Consider the following 6,192-nt stretch of genomic DNA (forward strand, 5'->3'; position numbering starts at 1 on the left):
CTCCAGACCCTTTATTAGCTTTGTTGCCCTTCTTTGTACTCGCTCCATTTCCAGTACATCCTTCCTGAGGACTGGTGCCCAGAACTGGACCGCATACTCTAGGTGCGGCCGGACCAGAGTCTTGTAGAGCGGGAGAATTATCGTTTTATCTCTGAAGTTGATCCCCCTTTTAATGCATGCCAATATTCTGTTTGCTTTGTTAGCAGCAGCTTGGCATTGCCTGCCATTGCTGAGCCTATCATCTACTAGGACCCCCAGGTCCTTTTCCATCCTAGATTCCCCCAGAGGTTCTCCCCCCAGTGTATAGATTGCATTCATATTTTTGCCACCCAAATGCATTATTTTACATTTTTCTACATTGAACCTCATTTGCCATGTAGTCGCCCACCCCATTAATTTGTTCAGGTCTTTTTGCAAGGTTTCCACGTCCTGCGGAGAAGTTATTGCCCTGCTTAGCTTAGTATCGTCTGCAAATACAGAGATTGAACTGTTTATCCCATCCTCCAGATCGTTTATGAACAAATTAAATAGGATTGGTCCCAGCACAGAACCTTGGGGAACCCCACTACCCACCCCTGACCATTCTGAGTACTCCCCATTTATCACCACCCTCTGAACTCGCCCTTGTAGCCAATCCATGTACTCACCCTATGGTCCATGCCAACAGACCTTATTTTGTACAGTAAACGTTTATGGGGAACTGTGTCAAATGCTTTTGCAAAATTCAGATACACCACGTCTACAGGCCTTCCTTTATCTAGATGGCAACTCACCTCCTCATAGAAGGTTAATAGATTGGTTTGGCAAGAACGATTCTTCATGAATCCATGCTGATTACTGCTAATGATATCGTTCGTATTACTAAAATCCTGTATATAGTCCCTTATCATCCCCTCCAAGAGTTTACATACTATCGATGTTAGGCTAACTGGTCTGTAATTCCCAGGGATGTATTTTGGGCCCTTTTTAAATATAGGTGCTACATTGGCTTTTCTCCAATCAGCTGGTACCATTCCAGTCAGTAGACTATCTGTAAAAATTAGGAACAACGGTCTGGCAATCACTTGACTGAGTTCCCTAAGTACCCTCGGATGCAAGCCATCTGGTCCCGGTGATTTATTAATGTTAAGTTTCTCAAGTCTAATTTTAATTCCGTCCTCTGTTAACCATGGAGGTGCTTCCTGTGTTGTGTCATGAGGATAAACACTGCAGTTTTGGTTACTGAAGCCCCCCGATTCACTCGTGAAGACTGAGGAGAAGAATAAATTCAATATAGGTTAGAAGAGGCTTCCTTCTGGGATGACAGCCAAGCAGACCAATTTGATGCAGCGTGCAGCGTATGGTCTGAGCACTGACAGGCTGACCCCTTCAACCTCTGCAGCAATGCTGGCAGTACTCATACGTCTATTTCCCAAAGACAACCTCTGATATGATGCTGAGCACGTGCACTCAACTTCTTTGGTCGGCCATGGTGAGGCCTGTTCTGAGTGAAACCTGTCCTGTTAAACGGGTTTTGGCAATCCTTTTATAGCCTAGGCCATCTTTATGTGGAGCAACAATTCTTTTTTTCAGATCCTCAGAGAGTTCTTTGCCATGAGGTACCATGTTGAACTTCCAGTGACCAGTATGAGAGAGTAAGAGCCATAACATACAATAGAATACACCTGCTCCCCATTCACACCTGAGACCTTGTAACACTAATGAGTCACATGACACCGGGGAGGGAAAATGGCTAATTGTGCCCAATTTGGACATTTTCACTTAGGGGTGTACTCACTTTTGTTGCCAGCGGTTTAGACATTAATGCCTGTGTGTTGAGTTATTTTGAGGTGACAGCAAATTTACACTGTTATACAAACTGTACACTCACTACTTTACAGTGTAGCAAAGTGCAATTTCTTCAGTGTTGTCACATGAAAAGATATAATAAAATATTTGCAAAAATGTGAGGGTTGTACTCACTTTTGTGAGATACTGTATATAGTAAAACCAGGTGTAGATATATTGTTTTATTAGAAGTTGTACTCATTTAGAATCATTCCAGATTTTTTTTTGCCATGAGAACAATTGAGACAAACACAAAGAACCTACTACTTCAACGGAAAAGTGCTAAAACTCACACTGCACACTGTAAAATAAGGTAAGCAAAACATTGCTCTACCCTTGCCAGTAAATCAGAAAGGCTCTTTTTTCCAATGGCATGCCATGCGTGAGTAAAACAGGGTTAAATTGCTTTTGTATACTGCTTGCTAAAGGGATTATATTGATGAATAATATAATTTCATGTGAATATACTGATTAATGCAAAGCAAATGAAAACATTAAAATGCAGAATAATACCTCCAGATTATGCGAACATATTTTGCATGCATAGTACTTGCATTTCAATAAATTATTAATTTCCTGCACACAAATGAATAAAGTGCTGTAGGAGAGACCTGTTGGGTTTGCCGCCAGCACAAAGAGTTTATTCCCTCATCTAAGCAACCAGTGGGATCTGCACTCAAGCATGCACAGCTCAATCTCCAGAATGTATGCCATCAGTAAGACCTGCACTTCAGTTAACATGGCTCAACCCTTGTGCCAGCACCAACAGTGATGCTGGGTTCACAGCTCTGCGGGTGGGGAATAAGTCAAAATAGCGTGTAAGGGAAGGACGGTGGTTGTTTGTCACATCCTCCATGTTCTACATTAACTCATTGGGCGCCAAGTGTGGGTCACATGAGAAGCCTACCCTGGAGTGTGTTCTTCTGGCCAACGTTAGGCACCTTGTTTACAGTGTGACTTTACTGCACACGCAGTACCTTTGTTTTGTGTCATCTTCATCAATGCTCTGGGACAAGGATGAGGCTGCTGTGAGGGAACACTCAACCTTAAGGCAGACCTCTACTCTTAGAGATGACTATAAACCATGTACACTGACACTGCAACTGTTCACCAGTTAATTATCGGTTCCCATAACAGTATACAGTATTTTCTGTAATCTGCATTTAGGAGGAACGCGCTGAACCAATGTCCACATCCACCTGTCCATCGCTTTCCACTACAATTCCCCAGTAGTGGAGTGTAAATCCTTTGAAAGCATATATAGGAACCTAAGACTAAGAAGGTTGACTTTAAAGGCACACAGGTAGACCATATAAAAATAATTATATTTTTTTATAATTTTGTAGAAAATTATTAAAAGAGGGGGAAATTATTATTATTAGATATAGATATATATAAAATGTATGAACTAGTATTGTATAACCCACATACAGACTCTAACATCACTTAGCAAAATAAAGGATTACAATGATACATCAAAAAGGACAATGGCTGAGATTTCCATAATGGTATCCAAGTAGGGATGTAAACATTGAATGATGTGGGTCAGAATATGAATCCAGGCACAATGTATTCACTAATTCGCTCTACATGTTGCGCGTAAGGGTACGCTTCTTCAGGAGCATAGAAATCTATTAAATGTATATAGAAAGCATAAAATGAGTACACAGTTTATTAGTATAACATAAAAGGGAAAAAGGAAAACTTAATAATAAACAATAAGTACAGAAAATGTTCTGATAAAGTCAATTAGCAGCAAACATCCCCCACCGGAGAAAATTTGTCCGCCTGCAGGCAAAAATCAAAGCCCCTCAGTTGGGACGCGTATATAGAAAATTATAATATGCATATAATAGGGACAGTATATAGAGATTATTTCTAAGATGACTTAATATGTATTAGCTGAGTAAGTGTGGCACTGACTGAGCACATATAACAGACTGAGTATGTATAGTAAGTCAAAGTATAAACTGAGCCTCTATAGCAGCAGATGGCTCAGTAATGACTTATAATATATGTGCGCTCAGAAGTATGTGCAATAAAGAATATTTGGTTGTGCTAGAGATAGATATTATAATACTCATATACAAAGAAAGGTAGAAAACACACACAAAGCTTACCATATAGTCATAAACTGCAGAGATAGTAGAGTAGTGGTTTGCTGGTAAGCAAAGTTCTATGGGTATATCAGGGGAGAGTAGTCACTCACACACAGCTAAAGAGACACAGGTGGTGGTATTCTGGACCAACCTGTATGTATTCAAGTTACAAAGTCTGTTCAAGCATTGTGGGGAACAAGCTGGAGGCTCAAGAAGGCTGATACCTAAAGTAGAAAGGAAACAGGATGGGGTCAGACAGATGACTGGTTAAATGTAGAAAGTTGGAGGAATGTAGGTAGAGCAGTATAGAATTATTATCTCAAGGTTTAGAGCTGCGCTGTGTAGCGTGTGTCTGTCCCCTGGTGTCCGATTGGCGTCTGCTGATAGTAAGGAGCAAGCTGCGTGTACATATACACATCCCGACCGGAAGTACGTGGCACCCGGCCAGAAATGACGCTTGCCAGCCCGACCGCCGTCTGTCGCGCATGCGCCAGAGGACACCGCTGACGCGGTGGCAACCAGCCGAATTCAGCGGCAGCAGAGCCGGAGACCAGGGGAAACAGAAGAACACCCCGTATATCCGCCAATCGCCGCACATCCGGTCAGAGGAAGGAGACAGGATGTGCGGCGCTGTGCGTTCGAACTTGGTGGGCCAAATGCCTTTATGCCGGCAGGCGGACCAACAGGGTGGAGGCATGCTACCATTGACCACACTAGAGCCAAATGACAAAAATTGTTGAAAACAAAAGCATGTATAAAAACATGTTAATACAACAGTTAACAATTAAATAAAATAGATAAGCTTTGTGTGTGTTTTCTACCTTTCTTTGTATATGAGTATTATAATATCTATCTCTAGCACAACCAAATATTCTTCATTGTACATACTTCCGAGCGCACATATATTATAAGTCATTACTGAGCCATCTGCTGCTATAGAGGCTCAGTTTATACTTTGATTTACTATACATACTCAGTCTGTTATATGCGCTCAGTCAGTGCCACACTTACTCAGCTAATACATGTTAAGTCACCTTAGAAATAATCTCTATACACTGTCCCTATTATATGCATATTATAATTTTCTATATACGTGTCCCAACTGGGGGGCTTTGCTTTTTGCCTCCAGGCGGCCAAATTTTCTCCTGTGATGGATGCTTGCGGCTAATTGACTTTATCTGAGCATTTTCTGTACTTATTGTTTATTATTAAGTTTTTCTTTTTCCCTTTTATGTTATACTAATAAATTGTGTACTCATTTTATGCTTTCTATATACATTTAATAGATTTCTATGCTCCTGAAGAAGCGTACCCTTACGCGGAACATGTAGAGCGAATTGCCTCATGGCCTCTCTATTACACACTTAAAGTGTTACTGAACCCAGGACCCTGCATTCACTATATCTGGTCTACCACAGTACACAGAATATGGAAATGCAATTATTGTAGTAATTATAAACTGCTAAATATTTTTTATCATCAGCAGTATAAAGTAGTCTGGTGACTTCTATCAGTGCTTAGTTAAAGCTTGGAGGAGTTTTCATACTGCACCGACTGTCCTATCAGGATCAAGGACCCCTGCCCCTCTGTCTGGGCAGTGCTGATTGGCCTTGTGCTCAAAACATGCACTCTCCCAAGAAAAAAAAACTCTCTAGCATTACACACCAAACTGAGCATGTGCACCCTTACTCCTGTAAATCTGTCTTATCCGGACCTGTTCTGGAGTCAGTGGAAGAAGAGGAGGATCTGTCCATACAGGATTAAACAGCCTTTTTACACCATGCAGAGGAATAACCCCTTAAACAGTGAGTATAACAAGCATGCTTTACTGCATATACAGACTGATTTTACTGTTGTGGGTTTAGTAACACTTTAGGCTCATATCTGCCTCTAACAGGGCTCTTGCACACAGGGGGCTGAGTCTGTTCAACATAAATGCCAGTGTCTTTCCCCCACCCAGGAAGTCCAGGTGCAGCTTACAGCTTCTATAGATATTAACGTCTGTGCATTTCTGTACTCGTGTATACTGTATGTCAGTGTTATCATGAACACAAATATACCCTAAGGGGTTATGCAAAATATATATTGACAGAACTCTTTAATCACTGGCACTTTTAAGGTGATGATTCAATCACGTAGAACAAAAAATTCTCTAGAATGTCAAACAATTAATTCACAATTAAAAAAAAAAAATCTAGAACATCATAAAATACATATACAGTATATACCTATAGAACATACAGTGCTGTGAAAAAGTATTTGACCC

Source organism: Aquarana catesbeiana, linkage group LG02 (genome assembly GCF_042186555.1).
Source record: "Aquarana catesbeiana isolate 2022-GZ linkage group LG02, ASM4218655v1, whole genome shotgun sequence".
NCBI classification, from domain to species: domain Eukaryota; kingdom Metazoa; phylum Chordata; class Amphibia; order Anura; family Ranidae; genus Aquarana; species Aquarana catesbeiana.